Here is a 25,549-nt window from a genome sequence, read left to right as displayed (position 1 = left end):
TGTTTCTTACAGGGCATAAAATAAAAACATGAATGACTATAGTCCAAGCCGAATGAGTTAAATGCCATTAAAACAAAGTATTTCTTCTTTTTTTGTTGTTGTTCGAGCCATTACTTAAACATTTTGCACAGTGTCCCGTTTATAATAAAATTTGAACAGAATATACAGAGTGGTGCAGAATATACATATGTTTGTGTGTATGCATTTTAAATTTACTCTGGTTATCTTTAAGATAGTGCATTACAGAGAGTCTGGGTTCTACACCGTAGCCACCTCAAATACATAACCAGTTCTGCTCCTGTCTTTGTCAGGGAGCTCCAGAAGAGAATTTGCCAGCATTTTACAGTAGCAGATTTCTTAATTAAGCCAGCCAATAGTCAATACCCCTCTTTTCCATTGTTCCTGGAAATGAGTCATGACAGTCCTGGCCCTTCCTACTTGTTCTTATGGTGCCATAGATAATAGTGATGGGACGTGTTCTGCACTTGCATTCTAGAAAGGAAGTGGGAATTAATGGAGCATGCCACAGTGTGCCATGTTATCTAGATTTGAAGCATGAGACTTTTATTCCAGAGTAGTTCTTTAAAAATGATCTTAACCATTCTTATTTTTAAATAGTGGATGCCACATTATAACAGCACTTTTCCAGTGCTAAGGGAAGGAAGAGAAAGTGTTCACGCACCATCTTCTCTATGCTCTCCTTGCTTGCCAGAGCTGTCCCCTGTGCACGAGCCCATCTGTGTGGGTGTTGCTGTAATGCGAATGCATGGCCTTCTGTCCCCATCTTCTTAGCATCTCGTGGGTTGCACCCCAAGGCTTTTTTTATTGGGGGTGGTTCTGTCTCCATGAGTGTGAATGGGAAGTTCAGTGAGGTCACCTCCCAGGGTTTCTACCCGGAACACCCCACACCCCCTGGCGTGAGTGAGCACAGAAGTGGGATTTTGTTCTTGGGTCTCTCTCGACAGTGAGTTTGTGTCTAGGTTTCCCACATCACCTGCTTCAGTGGAATTAGCTGGGGTGGATGTTCTCAGTTCCCCCTCCTCACATTGTCTCAGTGATCCTTCAGTCTTCTTTAGGACTTTAGGGTTCCACATGTCTGGTTGTTCCTTCCTTCCTTCCTTCCTTCACTGAAGCCACACTCACAGGCTGTGCCCTCTGCCAGGCCCTGGGCCAGCTGGGAGGATTCAGCGCTGAGCGAGATGAATGCACTTGGTTTCTGCCTTCCCGGAACTCATGGGTCATATGCAGGAGGTGGGCACAGTTCCCTGGGCTTGCTGCACGTCTGGCCCTTTCTGTCCTATTCACGGACTCTCACATTGTAGTGGAAGGGGGTGACGCTATAGGAAGAATCTAGACTCAGCCTTCTTCAGTGCTAAGTTCCTTCTGTGCTTTGTTCCTTGTGGCACAGGTGACATGCAGTGTATCTCACAACGGCTGGGATACGGCTGTGCTGCCCAGCATGAGGCCTGTTGGGCAGGGGGGCTGGGATGGGGGCTCTGGGGAGATGGGCAGATAGTGACGGATGCCTGAGCTGCAGCAGACTAAGGCCACGGCTCAGCGTTCAGGTTGATTTTGTACCCAGAGAAGGTGACCTGTTGGGGAGTGGTAACATTCCTAAGTTGGTGTCCCCCTTTCCCCCAACCACACCCCATCCTAGGATATTCTGGCTTCTTGGTTTTCTGCTACATGACAGTTTGGAAGAGGGGTATACTCTGGCATGTTAGCTCTCCCAGGTAAGCCTTTTATCTCAAATTATGGACCCAAAGGCATTGTCTTTAGTTCAGAGGCTTAGAGTCCTGGCCAGCAGGCTAAGGAGCTACTGGGAGTACAGAGAAGCCTTCTTGAACTTTCTCAACTAAGAGCAGTCACAGGCTGGCCCTCCATCTGGGTTCCTGGCTGGGCACGCTTCCCTCTGTCCTCGGGTTGAGAGGTCTCAGCTGAGGGGGGCCGGTGCTTGTGTCTGAAGCACCCCCTCCCACTGCTGGGTTTCTCCTCCTCCGCCGGGTTTCTCCTCCTCCGCCATCCTCTCTCCCATGGTGACCACTGCTGCCCGGCTGCCCGGCTCTTGACGCAGCTGGGTCAGGGCGCACGGGCGTGCGTGCGCGTGTGTGCGTGTGCTTGGTTGGCGTGCGTGTGCACACGGGCCATCGGAGGGGGTAAAGGAGCAGACCCGGAGAGGGAAAGCTCGCGGGAAGCGCATAAGACACTCAGAGGTTCCATTTGGCACAGTTGGGGAGTAACATTTAAATCTTCTTCTTAATTAACATTTATGAGCAATCCTGACAGTGATTAAAGAAATACGGGAAAGCTCTCAGCTTTGGAGTCCATCCTGTATGCTGGGGGAAGACGAAAGAAGACGGGAGAGGAAAAACGAAGCATTTGAATAACCTGCTTTGGAAGCATAGATGGTGTACATTTGTGTCTGAGTACCATGTAACCAATGACAGGGGCATAAATACTTAAAGAGACGAGAAGATTACCTTTTATTAGTTTAACAACAGTAGTCAGTTTGGTACACGTGCATGCTTATGTTCCAGCCTGTCTGCTTGCAACCCAGGAGCCACAAGAAGAGTGAAAATGCTGGTCGCGGGGAACTCATCAAGCAGATGGACTTTAAAAAATTACTCTACCTGAAGTCTAATTAAAGCTAATTTCAAATATATATGTACCTAAAAATCCAAAAGAAGAGAGGGAGGCCAAGAAAACAATGTTTAAATCCAAGAATATTCTAGGATCCGGTAGTACCTGAAAATCTCTTGAATATGCCCTTCTTTACTGCCCTTTTGGAAAAATAAAAGCATATCTAGTGACTCCAGTAGTTGTCATCTGAACGGATTCTTGCTGCCTGATGCCACGTGAATTATAAAATGAACCATATGGAACCACTTTATATTAAGTAACTTATGTGTTCCGATGATAGTTATTTAGGTTGTAATCTTCTCAAAATCTGTTGTTAATGACTGGTATGTTTTACCTGAGGTTGTTAATGCTCCAAAGCCTGTTGTTAACAGTGCCGAGGGTGTGTGTGTGTGTTCATAGAAGGATATTACAGTGAACCATATTTCATGGTCTGATGGCTTTTATTTTTTTATTTTTTTGCCTTAGATTCCAGACACAGTGCTCTGAAATAGCCGTTTTAGGGATTATGTTTATTTGTCCTAAACAAATGCCAATTTTCAGTTTGTCCAAGGAAGGATGTGTCTGGAAACACATGGAGTATTGGATGGCATCACTATGTGATTGGCATGGGAGACCGCCCATTGCTTCGGGATGAAGTCCAAATGCCTTAGCATTGCTAATAAGGCGTGCCGTTATGGTCTCCTCCTCTCAAGCGTCATTGCCTGGCTTCCCCACCCCCCATCTACGAGGAGCTGCTGCAAGTTCCCTGGTCCCTCCGGTGTGATGCTTCTGTGCCTTTGTTGATGGGGCCCTTTGGCCTGGATGCTCCTGCCTCCATCTTGCTTATTTGGCTGAAACATCCCCTTGTCTATGAGCTTCTCTCAGCCTCTCTTCCTTTTTCTCTTGTGCCTGGGAGGCTGTGGCTTTCTCTGCCAATACCCACACTATTCTTGAGACTTTTTGTTCACCCACTGTAGCGTATTAGTCAGGGTCCCTATAGGAAACAGATGCTTCATGGAAGGGGGTGATTGAAAAGATTGAGTGGGAAGACTATTTACAGAGGTGTAGACAGAGTCAAAGGTTCAGTGAGGAATGATGAGGCACCCAGGGATTGTCAGCAGCACGGAGCAGTCACTACCCCTCAGTCTAAAGGGGCAAGACGGGGGCGCAGTTACCAGAATGAAGCTGCGGGAAGAGACTCCCCAACAGGAGCCGTGGCAGAGGAAGAGGAAGCAGGGATGGGACCATATCCCGCTCCTCTCTCTTCCCACTTTCTCCTGACAGTGTCTGCTGTTGGCCAGACCCAGCCAGAAGACAGAGAGCAGGGGAGCCCAGGGGAGACCCATTCCAGAGAGATCAGTCTTGCCAGGCACCAAGCCGAGAGGAAAAGAGCAGATGATGGTTCTGGAGGGTCAGGTGCAGCATTGTCAGCACATCCTTAGGTTGTCTGTGGGAGTATCTCAGGAAGGGCAGCAGCCCCGTCATCCTCACTTCCAGGTTGCCGGCGCCCGTTAGTGTGGGGTGCCGGGCCGGGGGCTTTGCTGGTTTCCCAGTCTTCCCCAGTGCCTCTCTACCACAGACACTGTTGAAGCAGATGCCGAGGGCTCGTGGAGCTTCGAGACAGATCCCCCTTCCCACTTCAGACGTTGCTGCTCCGAAGCCCCTGCTGTCTGTAAATTCTGGAGCCCCCACTGACCTGGCTTAGGGCCTGACCCAAGGCTGATGGGATGAATGAGTGTGTGAGTCAGTAAATGAATGCGATCTGCTGTGAGGAGAAAGGCCAAGGGAAAGGTGGGATGAGGGCTGGCTTCTCTGCATTCCTTTCATATCCAGGCAGTGCCCGAGGCATCCGAATGTAAGTCCCAGGAAGGCAGGCGTTTCGGTGTTTTGTTTGCTGTCGTGTCCCCTGCCCGGTGCTGGCACACGGGGCACTCAGCGAATATTTGTCGGATGAATGAATCTGGATGTGAAGTCACAGACCTGGCCGGTGGCTTATTGAAACGGGCTGTCCTCTGAGGTTCATCAGCGCGTGAGTGAGTCTTGGGCCACTGTTTCTCTTTTGGGACTTAGGGCCACTTTGGTATTTCTCCAAACTAAAGAAATCTGTGGCTGCCCTTCCAGTTGGTTCTTTGGATTTCTGGAATGTAGAAGTCTGAATAGAGGACTCTTAAGTTTGCTCCTCTTGTTTTGGAGAGGAAATAGTGGAGAAAATAGGGCTGTATCTAGGACTTCGGGAAAGAAGAGGAGGCAGGGGGGCTCCCAGCGACGGTGGCCAGAAGCCCCGTCCCTAATGGGAACATGTTTAGGTGGCCTTGCCCAGTGCAGAGCAGCGGCGTGTCTCTAACTGCTCTTCTAGGCTCACCTGGGTCTGTAATTTTAGGACAGGTATTGAGGGACCCTGGACAAAAGACCAAGGGCTAGGTCAGTGGAATAAATGTTAGCTCATTCCTTGCAAAGGCTGTACCTGGACTAGGTTTTAGGTCTTGAAGGACTTGTTTTCATGTGTTTAAGCCTCTCGGTCTCTTGCCACGTGGATGTAATTTGGATGGGGTCCCTGAGGTGAGCAGTTTGCTCTGGCCGTGAGGGCTCTCCCCTGCCTCCTTTGTGGTCGTGGGCACAGGGCAGTTTTACTGGGTGGTGTGAAGGATCCGGGTGTGGAAAGCTGGAAATTGGCAAAGACTGGACTGGGTGAGGGTGGTTCTTGTAATTTTAAAGGAAATGCTTAAAAATTAATTGGTTCTCTACTCCGCGGCTTTATTCTGCCAAAGCCAGAATTTAGAAAAGTCAAGATGGAGCATTTCCCACTGTGATGCCTTTTATTTCTGGAAATTTGAGTCATTTAATGATGATTTGAATATCAACAGCCCACTGGCCCATCTTTCCCCAGACGGCTCCCCAACAATGTGCTCCCTTTCCAGGGAGGGACATGTTTCTTCCCTTTTGGATTCTGGCAACTCAAGTTGGGTCCGGGCTCCTGTGTTTCCCAGACCATTCTTGGACTTTTGCTGGCCAGGGTGGAAGTGGATTTAGCCTTTGACCCCTGCTGCTGCTTAAATCATCCTTGGACCAACTGTGGGGTGAAGCAGGAGCCCTGCGCCTTCCACATTGGATGGAGTCGTGTTGGTTGATTTGATGTGGTTCTGAAGTGCTGTGTATTTTTGGGGTTGTCTCAAGGACCATAGGGCTAATGGCAGGCTCAAGGCACTGATGTTAGGAACCTCAGTTAGGAATACATTGAGAAGCCCCTCGGAGACTCTAAGGTAAAACATGGTTCTTATTGATTTAGGAGGTAGGTGGAGATGGAGGGTGGGGCGGGGCAAGGGAGGTGGTCATTTCTCCTGTAGGAGTCTTTGCTGAACCAAAATATCTGTTTTCTATGGAGTGTCTTTGAATTTTAAGAGCTTTCCATAGAGAACTTAATATGATTATTTTTTCCTGGGTCCCAGGACGTTAAGAACAATTTATGACCCGGTCTTGTTTCCTTAGTCTGTTCTGGATAGTGCCGGGGTTGGACTGACCTATTAAATCTCCTTTCTTCCCTTGATTTTTAGTAAGATTATATCAGGGGTTGGCAAACTTTTCTTCTTTTTTTTTTGGGTGAAGGGGCTAGACAGTAAATATTTTAGGTTTTGTGGGTCAAGAGGCAATATTGAGGCTTTTATGTAAGTACTTATATAATAAGAGAGAAAACAAATTTATATAGTTTTTTTTTTACTGATGAAATAAAAAATGTAACAAAAACAGTATAATTTTTTGTAATACCATTTTAGTAGTGAGAAGAATAGGTATTATTTTGGGGCAGTGGATAACATTTTGCTGCATTGGAGTTCAAAGTTATTTTTTCTAGCATCCAGTCAAGCACACTGTTCCTCTGTAAAAAAAAAACATTCTTGGTTTACAAATTGTATAAAAGTAGACAGCTGGGCTCACAGGCTGTAGTTTCCCAACCCCTGGTCAAGAACATACACTCTGGCAATCTTCGTTTTGGGATAGAAAGCCTGAGGATATGGAATGGCCCAGGATTCCATGCTGGGCCTTTTTTGGGTGCCTAGGAGATGCGTGGATGCCATGATACTGGAATTTTGTTTATTTGTTCAATAAGTAGCACCAGAGAGGGTAGGCACTGGGGATACAGAAGTTAATAAGATGATTAAAGTCCCCGCCCCGGAGAGCTGACATTCTAACTGACATTGGAGAGACCATAAACCAATGAATATGATTCTAGGTAGTGGTGATTGAAGAAGTGGAATAAGAGGATATAAGTTATGCCAGAAAGGTGTTTAAGGGACTGTAGGAGGTGACTGAGACTCTAGTTAAGGGAGGGAGGGAGCCACCAAAGCTCTGGGTGAAGCAGCCTTGAGGCCCCAGCAGGAAGTACAGAGTGGTAGATGTGGGGCCGGGTATCGGTGGGGAAGATAGGAGGGGAATTTGGAGAGGAAGGCAGGGGCAGATAAGAGAAACCTTGAAGCCCATAAAAAGGAGATTGTGAAGGGACATCATGGGAAGGATCTGAGCCAGAGAATGATGTAATAATGATTAACTGTTGAAGAGGAGTGCTCCAGCTGCTGGGCTAAGGGTAGCTTCCAGAAGGCCAGAGTGGAAGTGGTTTAATGGAGCCACAACACTGGGCATTGAAAGTGGAGATAGTCTGAAAAACGTGGTGTGTGTCGTCAGTGTATATTTAACGTTGGCTTACGGGTCATAAGTCAGCATCCTTTGGGTTACAGATGACCCACTGCAGTGATCCCAAGGAGAAAAGGGAATCTGTTGGCCCATGTAACTGTCAAGTCCAGGAGTTTACCTGCCTTCATCATAGTCGGTTCCAGAGGACTCAGATGATATCATCATGGCTCTCTCTGACCCTCATCAATCTCTGTTCCTTCTGTCCCTCTGGGTTGGCCTCATTTGCTCCTTTTGTAGATAAATGTTTTCCAGGAGTTGGATAAGATGGCCACCAGAGTCCTGGATTCACATATTAGCTTGGCAGCTCCAGTGGAAATATTGCTACTTTCCTTCAGCATCTGTGTATCACTTTCAGGGAAGTTCCCCGATGGGCATTGTGTAGGTCACAGACCCAGCTTTGGGACCAGTCTCTGATGGACAGTCCCATTAGAACTGCATGGGGTGAGGGAGGGCTGCTTCCCCAGAGGTAGGGGTGCTGAGCAGACAAAACACCCCATGTCCGTGATACGGTGGTTGTCCCCTTCGGTCTGTCTTATCTTTCTCTTCCTGGGGCCTTTCTGTTGGGGGTCATGCCAAAGCTCAAGTAAGTACCATGTTGTTACCCTCAAGGCACAGACTCACGGAGAAGTACAATCACGTGTGGGTTCTTGGTTAGCATTGTTCAGACCGCATCATTCTCTTGCTCCACGGGCCGGGCCAAATCCCCTCCCTTGTTCTGACAATGCTGTTTTGAGAAGCAGTGGGGCAGGCTGGGCCTGGCAGGGTTCCAGGCTCTGGTCTGTCTCTTCCTAACTAGCTCCGTGACCCTGGATGGGCCGTGTAACCTTTTGGAGACCTCATTTCCTTATCTTCAGGTCACTGAGTTGCCATATGCATCAACTAAGATATCCACCAAGTGCTTTGTAAGATGTAAAGTGCCATTTGGATGATAACTGTTAATTGGTCTTTTTTAATCCTTTGCTCAGGAGAGAACGTTGCTGGGGGGAGAGATGTAACATTTTAATTCTGGACCTTGTTACCCATCCGTACCAGCTCTCCACTCTTGGTGCAACTTCTTTCCCAGTGGGCATGCTTCTTCATTTTTATCTTCTTGATACTTTTATGCCGGGGCTGGACTTTTAAGCAGCTATCCTTGGGTGGGGGTGCTGGGAAGGGAGAACCACCCAGATTAAGACAAGTTGTGTTTTGTCTGTCAGCCGCAAGTGCACTTAGCAATTTGACACAGACATCATCTTAGATTTACGGAGAAGAAAGGACAACACGTTCCATATTGATAAGATTTCAGCAAGACTCAAAAAAAAAAAAAAAAGAAGAAAGAAAACACGCAAAACTTACTGCATTACTATGTAATGCCTTGATTCCTAGTTCCTTAATTAGGCCTGTGGTTTAGTGGAGTGCACCTTCTCAATACACAGATGGTTTTTATGTAAAAAAATTTTTTTCAAATGTTAATTTCCAGTGACTGATGTTCTCTGCCTAAATCATTTTCCATTGTTTGTATTTGATAAGAACTGTATTTGAACTGCTCCTTTATAAGTTGGAGTCTTTTGTAATGGGATTTAACTTAGTGGTTTTACAGGTGTATGAAAATGTTAAGCTGTGTATTGTACTTCAGAGTTTGAAAATTCTTCGTTGCAGCTAATTTAAAAAAAAAATTAAACAGGTGATTAGCAGCTGCTTTCGGTTTTGAATGTCTTCGCTTTGGGGTTTTGTGTTTGCTTATTCGTGTGCAAATTGGTGGGGTTATTTTGGAGTGGGTGAGATCGCCAACAGTGCACCACCGGGCCAGCTGCCCGCCCCATCCAGCGACCCTGCCCCAGTTCTTCAGGCAGATTTGTGCCCCCCCCCCCCCCGCCCCCTCTGCCCCACGCTAGTGTGCACAGCACTTGCTCTCTCCCTCATGATTCAGGCCTTCCTGAGAAAACAAAGCAGGCCTGGCCGCATTTCTCCTTGAGGACAGCCTCATTCATTGCCACAAAGGCCCCCCTTGGCCCCTTGCAGAGGAGTAGCCTCCTGGAGCCGCCAAGAACCACAGGCCAGGCTCTCTGAACTTCTGGATGGCTTTAAGCTTCAGGACCCTCCAAGGCCCCCAGCTTCGGGGTCTGTGGCTGGTGGGAGAAGCAGCAGGACGTGGGCGGCGTGGCAGGGCACCGGGGAAGGATGCTGGGGCTTTGGGGCTGGACTCCGTCACCCAGTTGCACTTGGGCAACTCCTGGAGGCCTCGGCTCTCTGGGCTCGAATCGTGGGCTTCCTCGGCGGCGGTGGGCCACGCTCGCTCAGGCCCGCTGGTGTGCCCGCCAGGGGAGGGGAGCCTTGCACAGTAAGGGAGCTGCTGCCCTTACTTACTAATGGTGACGCCCACGGGAGCCGTGCTACAGGCTCCCTTTCCAGCCCTTTGTGGCTGCATCCTGGTCACACAGAGGTGAAATCACGACCTGCTGGACTCGATTTTTCAGTTGAGGGGCTCGTGTGTGTGTGTGTGTGTGTTTGTGTGTGTGTCTTGTGTGTGTGTGTCTTTCTTGATCCAGGAAGAGGGTTGTGAACTCTCATTCACAGAGATTTGATCAGTAAATACAGAGAGAAAATGCTCAAGGAGAAAGGCTTCTGTCCAGATTAATAAATGAACATTCATTCATTCATTCATTCATTCATTCATTTTTGATGAGCCAAAGTCACTTTGCTGTTTTCTCTTGACCGAGGCTGCGGTTTGGCCTTACCTTTGACCTTGGCTGGCTGGGTAACTCAGCCAGGATTCCTCTCCATGCCCATCTCCTGTCTGGGGGTCAGCTGGTCACACTGGTGCTTTCTTGTTCCTTTCCTGAATGGCATTTCCATGTACCCCAAAGGAAGTGGCTCATGGGGGGTACCGTTCCAGGGACCCACAGCTTGGCGGGCTTGGCTTCCAGTCCCCACAGACCTTGGCAAGTGCACCTGAAGAAGAGCATTGGCTAGAAATCAAGGGCAAAGGGAAGAAGAGGGAGCCTTTGTGGGTTTTTCTTTTTTCTTTCTTTCTTTTTTCTACTGGACAGCATTTGGTACCTGTAAAACCAGAATGATTCCTTTGGGCGTTTTCCTCTAGTCTGGTTCCAGTCATGGGCTGAAGTTGGCTTTTCTGATGACTGCAATGATGTTTAAGGTTAAATGTTTGCAGGTAACACGTTTATTGACTCAAGTCTGTAGCTGGAGCCTCATCAGCTACAATCTGCCTTTTCTTGGAAACTTAGAGCTATTCTCCCTATGTGGGTGTTTGTTTTTCTTTCCTTATTCTTTTTTTTTTTTTTTTTTTTTTTTTGGTGTTGGAATAAGAATGTAATGGTGAGGATCACTTTTAGAATTTAGAAATGGTCTAGGGTGTCTGGGTGGCTCAGTTGGTTGAGCATCCAACTCCTGATTTTGGCTCAGGTCATGATCTTGGGGTCGTGGGATTGAGTCCAGCCTTGGGCTTGTGATCTGCGCGGAGTCTGCTTGTCCCTCTCCCTCCCCCTCTGCCCCTCCCCTGTTCGTGTGTACCCCTGTGCTCTCTGTCTCTCTCTCTCAAATAAATAAAACCTCTAAGAAAAAGAATTTAGAAGTGGTCTGCCCTGACAAATGAAGGCGCTTCTGCTGCAGAATCCTCAGGTGTGGTTCCGACCAGAACTTCTCAAACAGGTGGGGAGGTAGCTTCACCAACTAGGTAAGAACCAGGGGTCTGCATTCAGACAGAACTTTACATAGAGTCGGGTCTGCCTGTAAGTGCTTTGAGAGCAAGGCTGGGTCTGCTTTGTTTACCTCTCCCTTTAGCCACACTACCTGGTTGCGTTATTATTGTTGTTGTTATTATTATTATCTTGCATCACTGAGTTTGAATCCCAGCTGCGCCACTAACCATCTGTGTGACTTCGGGCAAGTCATTTAACTTCCTGAGCCTTCGGTTTCCTCACGTGCAGAATGGGGCTGTTGGTATCCATGTTATAGCTATTGTGAACGCTGAATGGTGTGTGGCACGGGCTTTATTACTATAGCCGCTTTTAACACTGATGATTTACAAATGTGTATTGAAGGAGACAAGCAAGCATGGGAGAGTACTTATACTGTGATTCCTTTTACAGGAATGTTCAAAAATATGCGGAATTCATAGTGGCAAAAGTATAAGGAAAAGTGAGAGTGGTATGCACAAAATTCAGGATAATGGTTACCTCTAAGTAAGGAGGGAAGGGGATGGGATTAGGAAAAAGCAAAGTTAATATTTTTTCATTTCTCAAACTGGCTGATAGGTATATGGGTGTTGATTGTATAGTGTACATGTATGCTCTTAATATTTTTTATGTCTGTTCAGTAGCATTTAAAACAAAAACGCAGTGTCCAAGGCATATAACGGTCAATGTTTATTAATTGCTATTTTTGTTATTGGTGGCAGAATTGAGTTACTAGTAACCCTCCGTAACCTTCAGTGAAAATGTACAAGGCTGCCATGCATGGTTGTTCAGGTGGTCCACTGAACAAGGCTTCTGATCGACTGCGGGCTGAAAGCCAAGTTTTGCTCTGAGGCAAGGCTGTGTCCACAGTAGCATCATTTTCTAATTCCCACAAAGGTGTTTTATGGGTTAGTGGTCACATTGGAGAGGCATCACTTAAGTACAAAGATGTTTTGGAAAGGGGAGATTGGGTTGGTTTCAGGATCAAGATGGTATATCAGAAGGTAAATATGGGATTTGGGATCCTGATTGACAGAGTTTGGAGGGGACCTTGAAGATTGATTAGGTCAGAACACTCATTGTGCAAATGAATGGGCCCAGGGAAGTTGAAGACTAAAGGTCACACAGTGATTCTGTGAATACAAAGAGTGCAAGGCTTGAGGAAAATAATTTAAGGCAAAGAAAGGAAGTACTGATTTTCATAGCACTTCTAACAATTGTGTAGAAGTTATACCTCAAACGTTGAAATATAACTGTGTGGGTAAATTCAAAGGTGGTACACCACTAGGATCCTTTGAGGGATGTTCCTGATACTTTGAGGTGGTTTTGTGGAGGACAGCTATATTCACCCACAGAAGTCCCTCGATGCCACTATCTTTCAGAACTTGTAGAAGGGGAACTGCTCTTCAGACATCCAGTGGCGGGAGAAAAGGTTTTGCTTCTTATCCACCCTCCCCAGGTCCTGGAACCCCTGAGATCCCACTGCTTGGGGTGGGAGCTGGGGAGAATCTCTGCTGAGAGCCTCCCAGTCAAAAGCGGTTCAGGTTCAGGTCCCCACCATGGCAAATCTTTGTTCTGTTAATGTTATTATAAATCTAGCCATAAGGGGGAGAAAAGTGGGTTGACAAGAGCATGGACCTTGAAGTCAGAAAGACAAGGGTTCCATATCCAGGGACCACCTGCCTGAGCCTCGGTTTCTTCTTCTATAAAATGGACCTCCCAGAATGCTTGAGGGTACTGCCTCTTCCCCAAGGTTGTGTGAGTGAGCCATCCAGAACAGCTGGTAATGGCTTTATTAATGCTAATTGATGGCGGGGCAGGTGGGGGAGTTTTATCTGCCAAGTCTGTGGTCAGCTGGTGATACCCCAAGCTAGAGGGAAATCCCTGTTGCTTCATGAAGCCCTGCCGGGCCCGCGGGGACTCCTGCTACCATTTCCTCTAGAATTGACATACTCTGCTCTCTGCAGTGAAGATAGTTTTCAGTCCCCTTATTATTTTCCTTTAGTCATCCTTTAGTCTTAGCCTGTCAGCCCCTATGCTTAGCTCCCTAGCCCATGAGATGTCATTCAGTACTATTGTTACTTAGGGTATTTTGGGAAACTCCTCTCCAGCAACTTAAGGGAGCCTGGCCCTCTGTCTTATTGCGTAGGAAGTCCCCTTGGGGTGTCCCAAGGTTCAGCGCCAGAGAAGTGGTTTAGCTACGGTTTTCTAGAATGTTCTTTGCCTTCATGCATGGTGAAGAAGTGGATACTTGAAGCAAGTGAAGAGACAACCGAAGTTGGACCCTTGTTTTGTTAGGATGGGGCTTCAGAAGCCAGCTGTCTGCAGCCATGTGGAGCCAGACGGGGTCTTCCAAACACTGAGCCTTTAGGGCTTATGGAAGGAGCTGGGCTTCTGTCACATACTGGTGCTAGTGTATTTAATTTATGTATCAGTGGGATTTATACCCTGCCTCATATCACAAGGGATTGAGGCCCAGGGGTGCCACAGTTGTAACTTGCTCTCTTCGACAATTTCTCTTTCCCTTACCTTTTCTCGGAAGCCTCTCGTCTCTAGACGAGGCCACTCTGCAGGGGGTTAGGGGCTCTTGTGTGCTGGGTTTGGCTTCATTGAGGAGACTAATAAGAAGGGCCAAGCAGAGGTGGCCTGGGGATCAGCCAGAGGAAAACCTGTCCAGAGGCTCTGAGTTCCATTTTCCAGCTGCAGGGCTGACCCTGCCCCCTGTCCCTGAATCTCCCCTGGCCTGTGAGGGCCCACAGGACCCTGCCTCATTTAATCTGGTAGCACTTAGGGGGGTGCTGTTTCCAGACGTTGATGCGAACTCACGAAGAGAAAATGTTAAAACTAAGCTTTATGCCCGTGGAGTGATTCTTCTCTGGTTTCTCAGTTCTCTTAAATTTTTAAAATACCTTATTGCTTCCACAGAGGAAAAATTAGAATATAGGAAAAGCGCATATAACATTTTGTTCCATATTAAAAGTTAATTTAAGACAGAGCCCGAGTCCAAGACAAGTGTCTTGTCTTTTCTTCATTCGGTGATATAATTGACCCTTCATACTTCCACAGGACTTAATATTCATTCAGCAGAGGCTAATTACAGGGTGTGAAGGTGCTGCATGGTTAAGGTGAAGACACAGGTTTCTGTGTGAACTACTTAATTCTGATGGTTTATAACTTGTCCATAAAATTTACTATGGATTGTAACAAGTGGAATATTGACTCTTTGGTGGGGGAGGTCCAGAAATATCTCCCCTATTGGTTCCCTTCTGAAGGGAGTTCAGTGGCACTGAATGGGGTCTGCGTTGTGAATGGTTCATGAACTTTCAGAACCCAAAATTGGAACACGTGATTACCATAAGATCCCGTGTCAGTCTAGTTATATATATATGCATATATATATATATATATATATTTGGTCAGCCTTTCAAAGGTGGAACAAAGGAAATTCTCTTTTCTTACATGGTCCACAAATTGCTGAAAATAAATAAGAAAATACATAAAATCTGAGCTCTCCTAGAAAAGCCCGAATTTCTCTCTGGGTTTGGGGTAATTGGCTGTTGGGAAGGGGGTATCCCATGGTGACCTGTGATCCTGACCTTCCCTTCTGAAACTGAGCAAACTTCTGCCTGGGCCCCAAAGCTGTGTGGATGGGCCGAGATCTTTGTAACAAAGTGAGGTTGACTTTCAGTAGTCAGAGAAGGAATGTGGAATTGAAATTGCAGTTTGTAGCAGCAGAGTTGGACTCAGGCATTTAAATTAAAGGTAAATTTCCAGGCGCCTGGGTGGCTCAGTTGGTTAAGCAACTGCCTTCGGCTCAGGTCATGATCCTGGAGTCCCTGGATCGAGTCCTGCATCGGGCTCCCTGCTCAGCAGGGAGTCTGCTTCTCCCTCTGACCCTCCCCTCTCCATGTGCTCTCTCTCATTCTCTCTCTCTCAAATAAATAAATAAAATCTTTAAAAAAAATAAATGTAGATTTCCATTTCCGTTTCAATATCGCAGTGTGATAGGGCATTATAATGGGAAGTCTTTGCTTGTAATTTGGGGAGACCTGTAGCCTTCCTTTCCTAAAGCAAGGATTCTGTGGCTTTCCTGAGATGAATGCTCACTGGATGATAGGACACAGGACATGGTGAAGTAACTTCTCTCTAGTTACCCTGCCCATTGTGGAAAATTAATATCTGACCCAGTTCTGTTTGCCCTGTGAGTTTATGGCTTGCATAAATGGCTCTTGTAATGATCTATTGACTGTGTTTCCTGAGAATTTTATTTTATAGTTCTGAAGTTATAGTCCATAAATCTTTTGAACTTGAGGTTTTGAGTTAGAGGAGCTGTGTGGTTCTAGGAAAATAAAAGGTGCCAAGTTTATTTTTCACACCTGTTAGCTCTGCCTTTCTCGCATTTGTTTCTTTCATTATGTGCCACCCCCCTGATATTTCCTCCAAAAAAAAAAAGTAACCCACACTAAAGTGTTCATCTTCTTGTAATACCCACTCATACCATATTTGTATGAAGAGAAAAAAGTTGGGAGAGGGCAATGTTCAATGCAAGTGCATGTGTTATAATTGTAAAGTTTCTATTTAAAATGAAGTCTCTGGAAGCTCCTGCATATTGCAGGTGGGATTCTAAAATGGTGCAGCCACAATGAAGAACAGTATGGCAGATCCTCAGAAAGATGAAACATAGAATTACTATAGATCCAGAAATTCCACATCTGGTTATATACCCAAAAGAACAGAAAAGGGAGGACTTGAAGAGATATTTATATACCAATGTTCCTACCAGTGTTGTTCACAATAGCCAGAAGGTGGAAACAACCCAGATATCTATTGACAGATGAGTGGATAAACAAAATGTGTATATGCACATTCCATATGCAATGGAATATTATTTGGCCTTAAAAAGGAAGAAAACTCTGACACATGCCACAGTATGGATAAACCTTGAGGACATTATGCTAAGTGAAATAAGCCAAGCACGAAAAGAGAAATATGGTGTGATCTGCTTCTGTGAGGTTCCTAGAGTTGTCAGATCCATGGAGACAGGAGTGGTGGTTTTATGTTATGCGTATCTTAACACATACACACACACACACAACGAGAGAGAGAGAGAGAAATCAACGAAGGCTGGTCGGAAGCCCTTGGTGGGTAGGGGCCATTGTTTGTCCGAAACCAGGCAGGTGAGAAACTGCCCTGCAGATGTCCTTTGAAACTATGGCAGTGCCCAGGCTCATCTATCAGGATTAGCAAGCTAATATGGACCCCGGGCCCCAGGCCGCCTCCCAGTGTGGGGGGTCCGTCCCTTTACTGACCTGTAGGGTCCTTCTGGGTAGGGAGTTTGGAAACAGAAGCAGTTTCCACCTGAAACCTGTGTTCTTAGTTGCTCTCTGTGATAATTATTGTGTTCTATTTTAAGCTGCTCTCTGCATTTGGTAACCGTCTGGGATCCTGTTTTGTTAACTCTGTCCGTGAGACACAGTAAAAGAGCAGAAAGACCTCGCGTAGGTGGCGAGGGGCCCACGGCTCTGCTGGCTGGGTCTGGAAACACGCTACCCTCCCGTGCAGCCGCAGACTTGATTCCCTTTGGGTGAAGACTGAGAAAAGGCGAGGGTGAAAATAAAAGAAAATACGTATTTTTCCCTTTCTCTGGAAAGGCGCTTGGCTCCCTCCCAGCAGGTGGCCGGGGAACTCAATCTGTGGAAGGCATCGGCGCTTTCAGCGCAATCAAAGTTAAGTGCAGAAATTTAATTAAACGGCATCAAGGATGGCAGAAACTTTGTAAAGCTGCAGTGCATTGTCAAATTCAACAATTATTTCAAGGAACACAATCCACAGATGGCGTCTAATTGATAAATTAAGGCTCTGCTTCTCTAATGGGCTTGCATTTAAGCCCGCTTTCCACCCATAAAACAACCATCGCCTCCCTCACCCCACAGGAAAAAAAAAGCAAACCCACATCGTGCCCCCAAACAGCTGTAGGATTGGGTCTTGACTATTTGGTGCAGAAGGCCTCTGGCTCCTTTCATTGTGGTCCCCAAGCCTCCATTTGGGTTTGAGTCTTGTCCTAAAAACAGAAACCCTAGGCTTTCTTCGGGCCTGTGTGTCCTTTCTGCTCTACTAACCCGGATGTGTTGCTCAGAGATGCTGGGGCTGGTTTTTTTTCTTTTCTTTTTCCTTTTTAGTATAGCGTTGGCTTTTATCCTTCATGGCACAGGATTTTGCCCATAACAGAAGTCTCAATTTATTTATTCCTCCCCCCCCCCCCCCAAAAAAGAACCTGTTTTTAAGACCCGTGGCACTTCCTGTCTGTTAATAGCGGACACCCAGCTTATTTTTATTCCAGAAGAAAATATTTGCTGTCTCTAAAGATCCAACCCTGGTCTGAGAAATGTATCCTGTATTGAGACTTAATTTTTTAAAAATCTGGAGGTTTCGAATGTTTACTAGAACTTCATTTTGCAGACGAGAAATTTGAGGCGCTGTGGTTTTTACATGCCTTGGGACTAGTTCTGTGAAATTGTGTTTGTAGAGATGGAGGGAGGCCACTCCATTAAAAGGTTATTTCACTCATTCATTCATTCATTCCACCAACAGATCAGATATGCATTAGGTCCCTACTCTTGCTTTTCTGGATGCTAAGGGGAAATTCAGTGGTAGAGGAAGATACCTGTATGAAGCCTACAGGAAATTTTGGGGGGGCGGACGCTAACAGAATCTCACAGATAGATGCATCAGTGCACCTTGTGATCAGTGCTACGGAGGGAGAGTAGAGGGTGACTTGGAAGCACAGTACAAGGGTATCTGTTGGGAGGCATCCAGCAGTGACTTGACATGAATGGAGTTAGGTCAGAAGGGGTAGGAAGGGCTAGGCACAGAGGCGAACAGCCTGCTCAAAAGCCCAGTGTACTAGAGGAGCCGAAAGAACACCATATGAGTGAGGACATGGTTTGAGGGAAGGTGGAGTGTGTCATGATGGCATGGTTGCTCCCAGGCACCGGGCACTTACCGTGTTCCTGGTGTTGTGCACAGCTTCATCTGGGCCATCTTATCTAACTCTTCCTTTTATCTGTGGCCGTATCTCCGTATCTCCTCTAGTGCCTGGCACATAGTAGAGTCTCCATAAATGTTTGTCTGATGAATGAATGAATGAATCCTCCCAGTGATGGGTATTATTTTCCTGATCTTATAGCTGGGAAGCTGAGGCCGATAGGGTGTCAATTCATTTGCAGCCTCTAGTAGGGCTGGTCTCTGTGCCGAAGTCTGACTGCCCTAAAGGGATGAGGGTATGAACCGCTTGGTGAAGGGGGTCTCTAATGAATAGCCCTAACCTCCCCCTACTCTAGGTGTTTCCATCCCTCCAAAGAAAGAAAAAATAAGAGAAACCCCTAACTTTTATTTCCATATATGTCTCAGTTAGTGGTGGAGAGGGCCAGATTTCAAACAGAACCTTTGCAAAAGCAGAAGCACAGGGTCCAAGGCTTTTACCTCCATGAACTTGGCCTTGTTCTTGCTCGATACTTGGTTTGTCCTAGAAAGGGACAGCAGAGGAGGAGGAGGAGTGGGGATGTGTGTGGGTGGGTGGGGAGAGTAAAGGAGCAGATATATTTACTTACTTGTTTGTTTATTTCTAAAGAACGATTACGGGGAATGCCGTGGCAGAACCCTTTCTAATTGCTTTTCCTTTTTGGTAATAACATGGGCGGCTTTTGAAATTCTGTGTTGTTTAGGGAGGCGCGGGTTCTGCGCCTGGGATGCCAGATGATGTGGCTGGATGGCTGTCGGCTGTTTATTTGCTAGTCTGTCGTTACCAACACCGTATTCTTGAGTTCAGTGGCACGACACTGCTTTATGCCCTGCTTCTCCCATATCTAAATATATCCAACTAGTCAATCAGACTTGGCAGCCGTCAGGGTTGTGGTTGTCAGATTGAGTTTGCCTTGGATCCTCTGAGCTCTTGGCTTGTTTTCCAAGCTTGGACGTGGATTCAAATAGTGATATCAACATCAGATTTGCAAGTGCGCACCCAGGTGGGGGCCTTGTTGTAGGGTAAGGATGAGGCAGCGTTTTGGTATCGAGAAGGCATTTCCTTCTCCTCCGCTATCAGTTGTAGAGCAGAGACAAAGCCACGCCGTGGGGATTGGCGTCACACTCGGTGAGCAAGATGCGTGGGTGTGTTTTCCTGAATCGTGATTTTTTTTTTTTCCCGAGTTCTAGGAAGAGAGAACCCGGCGGCTGGTGGAAAATACGCTGTGTGTGTAGTAGGTGGAGGTGGGGGTGTGGCTGGCAGAGGAAGACAGGATGATGGTGCAGAGCTGGAGGCTTTGCAGGAAGGACTGGTCACCGTGACCAGTTTTGCCCTAGCTGGGAATCCCGGGAGTCTTGGGCCTTGGAGGGGCTTCCCCACTGGGCCCACAGCAGCCCTTTCCCCAGCACTGCCTGACGCTTCTCTGGGAACCTGGGAACCCTGGGATCTAGCTCCCCGGTCCTTCCCCAGAGGCTTGTTAGGGGGATCGGTGGAAATCAAGTCACAAGATTTTAAATCCCTGCATCCTCCAGGGAATGGCCTTTTATAAATAAGTGCCGTGAGGGCTTGTCTCCCCATGTGCATATCTGCAGAGAAGCATCGCTCTGGGAGACGGTTGGGGTCACCATTAGCATAGGCCTGTGCGCGGAGGCCCCCCCATGCTCGCGCCACCGCTACCTGTCCTTCCAGCCCTGCGGAGTCTTGGTGGAAGAGGGAGTGTCCAGCAAGTTCTCCTCCAGTGAGGGGGAGCCACAGTTGGTTTTGTGGGGTTCCTGGGCCTCTGATAGGGTGCAGGGAGGAAGAGGTGAACACAGAAAAGATGTAAGCTACAGACCCCCTACCTTCAAGCTGCTCCCAGAATACAGAAAACACAGACATGCAAATGAATGAACTAGAACAGTGGTTTCCAAATAGTGGTTCAGGGACACCTGGGCATCCCTGAGACCATTTCAAGGATTCCGTGGTGTCAAAACTTTTTTTCATAATAACCCCAAGACTTTGTTTGCCTTTTTCACTCTTCATCCTTCCGTGAATGTATGGTAGAATTTTCCGGAGGCCTCAGGGCCTGTGTGTTGATGCCATTGTTCTGATGGCTTATAGGATGTGTATATTCCTGTTTAAAAATGTCTCCGTTTTAATTTCTTTTTTTTTTTAAGATTTTATTTATTTGACAGAGACAGAGCTAGAGAGGGAACACAAGCAGGGGGAGTGGGAGAGGGAGAAGCAGGGAGCCAGATGTGGGACTCGATCCCAGGACCCTGGGATCATGACCCGAGCCAAAGGCAGATGCTTAACGACTGAGCCACCCAGGCGCCCCCTCCATTTTAATTTCTAATACAGTAAACATTGACCTATAAACAAAAACTCTTGGGCGGTCTTTGCTTTTTAAGAGCATAAATATGTCATGATACCCCAGGGTTTGAGAACCACACAATTAGAATACAGGCAAGTGACAAGTTGAAGTTATGTACAAGGTACTGGGTAGATGACAGGTACTGACAGGTGAGCTAGGGAGGGGATTGTCAGGCAAGGCTTTCAAGAAGAGTTACTGGAGTATTGGAAGGGATGAAGAGGAGTTCACCAGATGCACAAGGAAGGAGAAAGCATTCTACAAAGAAGGAACTGCATGTCTAAAGGAACTGGGATAGAAAACATCATAGCGTGTTGGCCTTTCTCCACCACTGGGGCGGGGAGGGCAGAAATGGTTTCATATTGGCCTTACCGTGGGATTTTTTTCTACCAGTGATTTCCAAGGTTGCATCTCAGAATCCCTCTATAGTGAGCTTTATGGAAATACTGATGGAGCTAGTTCTCAGGTCTCTTGATATGGTGATGGTGGCACTTTTGGCTTCTGGTGATGGGAAGGACCGGGAGCTCTTTGTACGGTTTTCAGTTATTTTGTTGAGCGTGACATCACACTTGTCCCTGCTAGCAAGCCTAGGACATGGCCCACCGTTGGCTCTGTTGTAGAATTGCAGCAGATGTCACTGGAAACAAGCATTCCCTCCTCACCTCACCTGTCTCCCTACATCTGGGAAACAGATAGGAAGGTAATGAGAGGGGCCATTTGTCGTAGTTCAGGGACCGTGTACTCTGAGATCCGTTTCCTTCTTGCTGCTGAGCGGTGTGACCTTGAGAAAGCTTTGATGTCTCTGATGTCTGTTCCCCTGGGAATAAAGCATGTTGGACAGATGTTATTTAATAGACACGCCTAAATGTGCCAGGGAGAGGGACCCTTCTGTTGATGAATAATTCATTCTAGGTTTGTTCTTAGAAAGTATTCCATGGGGCATACCACGTTCTCCGCTCTCTGGGTTTTGCAAAAGGAAGATACGGAAATGGAAATGTTTAGATTAGCAACGTTAGATGGCTTCCGAACCACGGAAGAAGGGAAAAGAGGAGACCAGGGCTCCCCGGGCGCTTACTCTGGGTCAGGTGCTGATCTGAGGATTTTTGTGTCATCTCATTCAGTGGTCACGCTATTCCTGTCGGTAGGTGCTACCATCCCATTTTATAGATGGAGAAACAGAGGCACAGGCAGGTTACCTCAGTTTGCCCAAGGCCAAACAGATTCCAGGCGTTCAGGCTTTATGCCTTCTGTTCTTGATATATCATCTCCTGTGCCCCTGGAGAAGGAGGGGCTGTATGTAGTCTGGAGTTGCTCAGAGGGGAAAAGAGGCAGAGTAGCCACCCCAGAAGAACCGGAAGACAGAATAAAGTGTGCAGGAATAAGTATCGTTAACCAGACTGGTAAATCAATAGACTAATTAAAAATCAAACACCTTAAAACACCGTTGCTGGGTTAATTGTAAACCACCATTGAAATGTTAAAACTTGCCCAGCCAATGGATTTGAATTATTAACTGAGCGAGTTAATTGCAAGCCAGGGGGTTTGGGTCGCTGTGAAAACCGCCCTCAACGAAGGGGAATTCGTGTACCATTCCTGCTCGGGCCTGCCTGTCGCCCGAGGTCTTGTTTTGGAGGCTGCTGTTTGCATTTGTAATGGGAATATCTTAAACATGTAGAGATTGTGGGAGAGGACAGTTTGAATCAGGAAGAACTTGGATTACACGCATTTTTCCAAATGGAAGAAATGTCATTCTCTTTGGTAATAAAATGGAGCCCTGGTTGGGGGAAGGGCCCCTTTAAAAGTCCTTTTGGCTTCCTGTGTGTTTGACCCGAGGCTGATGTTCCTTCTACCTGCCTCCTTTGTTGCTCTTTGGTATTCCTTTCTGCCCAGAGAGACCAAGGTCCTGGGGTATGTGTCGCTGGAATTTCGCCCTAAGACAATTTGGGCTGCAGTGAGACCTCTGGGATATTCATGGATGGCCACTGTGGACCACAGGATGTTTCTGTTTTTCTTTTAAGTAGAGAGACTGTGCTGGACCTGCTTTGATTATAGATAAAACTCACCAGCAACTAGCTGCATCGATTTTCCTCGTGTGAGCTGTATTTCTGACCTATGTGGGGTCATGGATCGCATGGGGAATGTGATGGGCGTTTACCCAGAGCAATGCCAGATGCCCCAATCACGGGGAGTCTTCCCTTGGCGTTAGGACAGGGCTTTACTAAGAGTTACGAAACCCTGTGTCGAAGTCACGAAGCAGCAGGACTTTAAGGATAGTGATGGTATTTTACTACTACTTACAGAGCATTTTATTTTCTTTCCAGAGTTCTTTATAAGACAATCTCCTTTGACCCTCACGAGAATCCTGGAGTTGCTATTTTATATATGACACATGCGGGCGGGTGCCGTAACTTCCCTGAGTGTTGCTGTTTTCTTGTTAATTTGCTAAATGGGCTTTAAAAAGGGAGATAAATGTAAATTTCAGCCCCATAAAATAGTCTCATTTCAAATGCTTGTGACTCAAATTAATTAATTTAAAAACAGCGTAAAACACTACCCCAGCCACAAACATGGCAAATGAGTAATGTTTGTTCCATTCAGACAGTTGATGGGGTAAAATTACAAGATTGGTCTGTGATAAGAAAACGCTTTTGACTCCAACTTGGGTGTTTACAGAAGGGAGAGACCTGGGCAGTTTGCTTATTTAGAACATTTATTACAGCTTCTGCTCTACTCCCACAATTATAAAAACTTGGGGGAAATTATGGAAGACCATAAGAATTAAGTAAAAATCTCCCTAACTCTACTGTTTACTATTTAGAGATGACCATTGTTAACATTTTGGTGCGTTTCTTCCATCCTTTATTCATGACAAAAATTATGGCAAAAAATAGACACTTAAACGCACATTATTCACTAAACTCCTTTTACGTCCATACCATGAGTATTTTCCCCTTACAATTAACTATTTTTTGTGGCATGATTTTGATTGTCTGCATTGTATTGTGACTTACAACTCTATTTTACCAAAGCCTATTGTTGAATAGCTTGCTAATGATTTCTTTTTTTTAAATTTTATTTTATTATGCTATGTTAATCACCATACATTACATCATTAGTTTTTGATGTAGTGTTCCATGATTCATTGTTTGCGCATAACACCCAGTGCTCCATGCAATACGTGCCCTCTTTAATGATTTCTTATAATTACAGAGAACACTGGTGAACATGCTTGTATGTGACCCCTTATCAACATCTCTGACTGTCTTTTTACACCATATACCTAGACGTGGAGTTTTTGGGTTAAAGGCTAAAGATATTTTAAAGGAGAATTTATATATATATGTGTGTGTGTATATATATCTATCTTGAAAAAATATATGTATAATGTATTGAAATATACATAATGTATACTTTCAAAATATACATAATGTATTATATGTACTTGCCTATTTATAATCTCCTTATAAAATATATTTTTATCTTAATTGGCTCTATAAGGAGGATGGTACTACTTTTATAAGCTTGCCAGAAGCTTGAGAGATTAACTTAATTTTAAAAAATTAACTAGTTTTTATAAAAATAGATACGTGTGTATGTACGGTAAACATCTTTATTTCTGCTGCCTGGTAAGGAGTACTTTTGAAAAGACTGGTGTTTCTCTGCTCAACTTATACTGTATTTATCTCTAAACTCCCCCCTTCTCTAGCGCAGTTTGGCACAGCTTTCTCTTTAGAGTTTATTTGTTTACCTACCTACTTACCTTCAACAGGCTGACCACCCCACCTGTCTGTCTGTCTTGGTTAACATTTATTCAAGTTTGAGGGTGGGAATAGCTTTCCTCTGAATCAGAACTTTGGGGGTAACCCTTCCACAAAGCCGCCTGCCCAGACGCGAGGGGGCTCCTCACTGGCCTCTTAACTCACCAGGTTAATGAACATGGCTAATTTGGAAAATGTCCAAAGGCATAAAAATGAAAACAAACGTCCCTGAAATCTTCACTACACAGAGATAATCAACAGTCAATGTACAGGTCTGTTTCTTCTTTTTGGGGTAGGGAGGTGGGTGGGAAGACTACATACATGTAAACAGAAATTTGAAAGCAAGCTTTGCCTGTTTTCTATTTGTTTAATTATACAAAGAATCAATGAGTACTTTCTGCTTTGAAAAATAGAAACAATACGGAAACCAATACTACCACTTCCCTTTCCAGAAGAAACTATAAAGGAATATTATTCACCACCTCTACCTCCTCCCCCCCCACCCCGGTGCCCATACCACTGTGGACTGTTCTTCAAAGGAAATGTTCAGCCCCAGGTGACAGCCGAGAGTTTCTTGGCCCGGAAATCTGGTATCCCAGAGTATGAATGGAAGGCCATCACTATTCAGAAGGAGGACATTTTTTTTTTCTACCAAGGGGCACTGATCCAGTTGATTGCAAAAATAAATTCAGATTAGGAAAGTAAAGGGCATCTGAATTTAGAAGCCCTCAAGGTTAGGATGTTAGGGACCTCGGAGACCATCTGGTTTCACCCTCTCATTTTCTGGATGAGAAAACTGGGGCCCAGTAAACATTAATAAGTACCATGTCTCAGGTCATCCAGCCAATCAGAAACATAACTGAAATTTCAGGGTTCTGGTTTGTGCCTTTCTTCTTCTTAAATGAAGATGTTGATCTACTTTTAAAAACAAGAACAAAAGCCAAGTTTTGGTCTGGTTTCAGTTGCAGAGGGCTGAATCTGCTCCTCTCTAGCTTAAGCAGAAAGGAATTTCTTGGAGGGCACAAAAATTCTTGCAGAAATCATCAGGCGATGGAGGAAGAACCTCTAGGTTGCGCTTTTGGGAAACAACTCTCGGAATCTCGCAGCAGATCTGGGTCTTCGAGTAGCCTCTGCCTCTTCTGTTGCCTGAAAGCTGCTTGGCAAATTGGGAAGCTTTGTGGTTCGGAACTGTGCCCGCTCTGCCCTCGTCGGAAGCACCTCGGCTGCTGCCGCCTCGCCTTCATCTTCTCCAACAAAATAGATTCTCCGTGAGGAGTCAGCTGAGACACAGGATGCAGCTGCTGAAGAGCCACACGCATCCCTGGCCGTGCTACCAGAGCACACAGCTGAGTGCAGAATCCACACTCCCCCTTTTCCAGCTAGCTGCAAGGGAGTCTGAAAGGCTCCTCACTTTTCCAGTGCCTGTGTAGCAGAGAGCTTGTGG

The 25,549-nt window shown here is 46.0% G+C and overlaps 1 protein-coding gene across 7 annotated transcripts in view; it reads left to right on the top strand.

Annotated features, from left to right (window-relative positions):
* MSI2 (musashi RNA binding protein 2) overlaps nt 1-25,549 on the top strand; it is a 385,784-nt gene that overhangs the window by 82,597 nt on the left and 277,638 nt on the right. The gene's annotated exons all lie outside the window — the stretch shown is intronic.

The sequence above is a fragment of the Mirounga leonina genome, unplaced genomic scaffold (assembly GCF_011800145.1).
Source record: "Mirounga leonina isolate KUSES-001 unplaced genomic scaffold, KU_Mleo_1.0 Mir_200, whole genome shotgun sequence".
NCBI lineage: Eukaryota > Metazoa > Chordata > Mammalia > Carnivora > Phocidae > Mirounga > Mirounga leonina.
This window is presented reverse-complemented; position numbering and strand designations above follow the sequence as displayed.